The sequence below is a fragment of the Callospermophilus lateralis genome, chromosome 5 (genome assembly GCF_048772815.1).
Source record: "Callospermophilus lateralis isolate mCalLat2 chromosome 5, mCalLat2.hap1, whole genome shotgun sequence".
NCBI classification, from domain to species: domain Eukaryota; kingdom Metazoa; phylum Chordata; class Mammalia; order Rodentia; family Sciuridae; genus Callospermophilus; species Callospermophilus lateralis.
Window position 1 is genome coordinate 150,920,530 of NC_135309.1, and position 5,422 is coordinate 150,925,951.

The following is a 5,422-nucleotide window of genomic DNA, read 5'->3' on the forward strand; positions in this document are numbered from 1 at the left end:
TTTTTTAAGTAAAACAAACCAAGTATCAATCCCATTTTAACACAAAGCAAACAATACTGTTCTCAACCTGACTTCTCCATTTGTGGCACATCATCAATTTCTAGAACTATTCTTGTTGATATTACCTCCCCTAATCTAGAGAGTTGTGTAGTTTTCTTCAAAAGATTTTAAATCTCTGTATATGCATGCCTAAAAATATTCAGTTTCAGGTGGAGAATCCTCAATTTTTCAGTTCATTTTAGGCACTGAGATCCATACAAATGAAAAACTACAGAGGATGTGAATAAGCTGTTTATGAGAAAGACTGTTGTAGAAAACTGATCTCAAAGCTTTCTGGCATTTACACAAGTCTGAGTGACATTTCCTTACAGTGTCTTTCATGGTATCAATGTATTGAAAGGTTTGGTATGTGCTGAGGATATCCAATTTTCAAATTATTTTGCTAGTGGACATTTTACCATATCCCGGTAATACAAATGACTGAGACTTCTGTCAGTATTTTTGTAAGTCAATATGCATCTTCCTCCTCTTTTTTCTTGGGTCTAATAGAAGGACAGTGCCTTTCATAGACCACATGGGAAACACTAAAGAAGAGACATTAGGGAACTTCTTATGGATTAGGTTATCACAATACAAGGAAATACAAGCTCTGCATGTTTATTGATACCACTTCCTCCAAGGGTGTAGGTAGGTGGAAGAAGAAAACAGACAGTAACAAGGGGTATGCAAGGGACATGAGCCATAGGGTCCTTTTTTGCTCTCTTCACTTAATTACCACTTATCTTTCGCATTGATCAGACCAAAATCTTGAACATTTCACCCCACTCTTGATCTCTTATTAGTTTGTTGTGGTGTTTTGTTTTAGATTTTTCTTTAAAAAAAAAAAATGCCTCCTTCACTATCAGGGTCTCCCACAAAGTGACATGTTTGCGTAGGCTCATTGCTTTTCCCATGGAAAGAAAATAAGATAGCTTTTGGGTGGACAAAAGAATAAAATGAGCCGACACTGACGTATCAATATCACCCACAGTTTGTGGTTTACATACATTCAATCTTGGTGTTGTGCCTTGTATGGGTTTGGACAAATTTACGACATGTATTATGCAGAGAAGTAGATGACAGTATTATGCAGAACAGTTTTAATGATCCAAAAATCCTGTTCTCCATCTATTTACACTTCCCTTGTTCCAGCCCTTGGCAGGCTGTCTCCATGGCTTTGCCTTTTTCAGAATGTCATAGCTGATTACAAAAAGGGTATAGACTATAGCCTTTCGAGATTGGCTTTTTTCATTTAGTAACGTGTTTATTCCCTCTTTTAGTGGCTTAATGGCTCATTTCTTTTCAGTGTTAAATAATATTTAATTGCCTGCATGTGCCACAGATTATTTGTTCACCTATTATTCCACTGTGCCCGGCTAGATGATAGATTTTATATTTGCTTTTCTAATATGTGCACTGTATGTATTCTTCTAAGCATTGATTTCATTGCATCAAATAAATTTTGATAAGTTGTGTTAATTTTCATTTAATTAAAACTTTTTAAAATATATTTTTTAGTTGTTGATGGACCTTTATTTTTATTTATTTGTATGTGGTGCTGAGAATCAAACTGAGTGCCTCACATGTGCTAGGCAAGTGCACTGCCACTGAGCCACAATCCCAGCCACTAATTAAAATATTTTTTAAAGTTCTCATGAGAATTTTTTGATTCATATGCTCTGTAAAAATATTTTACATTTTTGGGTTCCCAAGGATTTTGTGTTTCCAGCTATCTTTCTGTTATTGATTTCTAGTTTAATTCCATTGTGTTTGAGAGCAAATATTTATGGTTTCTATTGTTGTAAATTTATTAATGTGTGATTTATGACCATTAATGTGATCTATCTTGTTTATTATTCCATGTGAATTTGAGAAGAATGGGTATTCTGTTGTTGGATGAAGTGGCTCATAGATATTCATTATCCCTAAATGAAGGTGGTGTTGGGTCCAACCATGTCCTCCCAGATTTTCTGCTCACTGAATCTGTCCATTAGAGGAACGTTGAAGTATCCAGCCACAATAGTTGATTCATCTGTTTCTGCTTGCAATTCTATGTTTTAGTCATGTATATTTTTATACTGTGTTGTATATGTATATATAGATGTAGATGCATATATGTTAATGACTATGTCTTTGAAAATTAGCCCATTTATAATTATGCAGTCCCCATTTTTATTCCCGAGAACTTACTTTGCTCTGAAACCTGCTCATTCTGACAGTTAAATAGGTACTTTTGCTTTCTGTTGATTGGTATTAGAATGGTGCATCTTTCTCCATGCATTTACTATTAAGCTATGTTTTTCTCTATATTTAGAGTGGGTTTATTGTAGAAAACATGTAAGTGGGCCCTTTTAAATTTCATTTTTGGATCTATTCTGACACGTCCTCTCTTTTAATTGGTGCATTTAGAACATTAGATATTCAAAGTGACTACTGATAATTGGATCAATACTGCCCTAGTTGGATCAATACTGCCCTAGTTGTTCCTGTGTCTGTTTGTTGCCCTTGTTCTTGGTCCCTACTTTTGTGTTCCACTCTTTTTCTATATTTATGATTTTAATTGAGTAATTTATCTGATTCCATTTTTTTTCACTTTTCTTAGCAGTTGCATTTATTTTTACCTTTTTAGTAGTTTCTCTAGGGCTTGCAATACACCTTCACAACTTATCCAAGTCCTCACATAAGTAATACTATACCACTTTACAGATAGTGCGAATACCTTAAAATAGTCTTCTTTTGCTCCTTGTGACATTGCTGTAATGCATTCACTTACACATAAATGTATAATTATAGTACATACATAAGCATACATAATCAAATACATCATTACCTTTATTATTTTGAAAATTATCTTTGAGATCGATTATGAATGATGAAAATAAAACTTTATTTTACTTTCAATTATTCCTTCCTTGTTTTTCTTTCTTTATGAAGACCCAAGTTCTGACTTATATCATTGTCCTTCTTTTTAAAAAACTTTTTTTTACCTTTTATTTATTTATTTTTAAACTTTTATTTCAAGGCAGGTTTGATAACAACATATTCCCTTAATTTTTGTTTATCTGAGAAATTTTATTTCTCATTCCATTTAAAAAATTATTGATTTGTTTTAATTAGTTATATATGACAGTAGAATGCATTTGTGTACTTTAAATCTCATTGGTCATGCAGTCATATATGTACATAAGGTAATAATGTCTTTTTTATTCTACTATCTTTCCTATGCCCATATGCACCTCTCCCTTCACTCCCCTCTACCTAATCTAAGGTAACTCTATTCTTCCCTATTTCTCCTTGCCCTCCACATTGTGAATTAGCATCCTCATATCAGGGAAAACATTCAGCCTTTGGTTTTTTGGGATTGGTTTATTTTGCTTAGCAAGAATGTTCTCAACTCTATCCAATTACCAGCAAATGCCATAATTTTATTCTTTAAAGCTGATAGATGAATGGATAAAGAAAATGTGGTATACATATTCTCATTCCCTTTTGAAGGTTAATTATACATAGCTTTAAAAATTTTAGGTTTGAAGTTTTTTTTTTTTTCCTATCAATACTTTAAATATTTCTTTCACTCTCCATATTAACATGGCTTCCAAGGGGTTTCTTATGTCATTCTTTGCTCCTCCATTTGTGGTTTTCTTCTTTGTCTTCATTCAGGATTTTCTTATTCTTGATTTTTCTGGAGTTTGAAACTGATACGCCTATGTATGCTTTGTTTGTTTTTTCCTTCTTGCCCTTATCCTGTTTGGTGTTGATCAAGTTCTCTGGATGTGGTTTGTTGTCTGATATTAATTTTGGGGAAATTCTCAGTCTTTAATGCATCAAATTTTTTCTGCTCTTTTCTCTTTTTTCTTATTCTTCTAATAATCTTTTGGCCCACAGGTCTTGGATATTCAGTTTTTTGTTTGTTTGTTTGTTTTACAATCTTTTGTTCACTTGCTTTTCAGTTTTGGAGATTTCTTGTGACATACTGTTAAGATCAGAGACTCTTTCCTCAGATGTGCCCAGTCTCTTAATGAACCCATCAAAGGCTTTCTTGTTCTTCTTTTTTTTTTAAAAAAAAATTATTTATTCTAATTTGTTATATATAATGGCAGAATGCAATTCATTTCATATTACACATATGGAGCATAATTTTTAAAGTCTCTGCTTGTAACCAAAATATTTTCACACCATTCGTGTCTTCATACACGTACTTAGGGTAATGATGTTCAAATCATTCCACCGTCTTTCCTAACCCTATGCCCACTTCCTTCCTCTCCCTCCCCTTTGCCCTATCTAGAGTTCCTTCATTCCTCCCATGCTCCCCCCTCCATTATGAGTCAGCATCCTCATATCAAAGAAAACATTTGGCCTTTGGTTTTCTGGGATTGGCTAATTTAGCATTATCTTCTCCAACTCCATTCATTTATCTGCAAATGCAATGATTTTCTTCTCTTTTATTGCTGAGTAATATTCCATTGTATTTATATACCAAAGTTTCCCTGTCCATTCATCTACTGAAAGGCTTCTGGGTTGTTTCCACAATTTAGCTATTGTGAATTGTGCTGCTATAAACATTGATATGGCTGTGACCTATAGTATGTTTGTTTTAAGTCCTTTGGGATTAAACTGAGGAGTGGGATAGCTGGGTCAAACAGTGGTTCCATTCTAAGTTTTCCAAACTGTGATGATTTATTAACACAAGAAGCATCTCTCCAAAATCACTTGCAGTTTCCTTCTATGTCAGAATTTGGTTTCATTGATCCTAACCTAAATATTCTATGTTGGACTCAGACCAAAGATTATTATTAAAATTTTCACACCCAGGCAGTGTATCTATTAACTATATGACTCCTGTGTTCATTTGGCAATTTAGTCATTAGACCAATATCTAAGGATCAGCTTGGGGGAAATGTGTCAGGCAAAAATTTTTCTGCCTATTGGTGCATCTGGTTTCAGAGGAGTCTGGTAGATACATACTTTTGCACAAAAGAGTATCTAGGTTTGGGCTAGTATCTTGATTTCTTCCCTCACTTGAGACAATAATGGCATCACCATAGACATATATTCATAATCTTAATGTATTACTAGTTTTGCATATCACTCAGTTAAGGTACATATTTCCATGATTCTTTTTTGATCTTCTGATTTGTTCTGTGAATCAGATTCATTTTTTAGATCCTATATATACCATATGTCAAAGCTGAATGCTAAAACCTTGGAATACTTTCTGGCATGGAATCATAAGGGAATTCAGACACATGCCATTTATTGATTCCTCCAAAAACATTTTGTGGTATGGGTAAGCTGTCAATCTGTCAGATGTTGAGAATATACTGGATACAGAATTCATAGTCACTGCTTTGTGGAACTTCGTCGTGTGTGTGTGTGTGTGTGT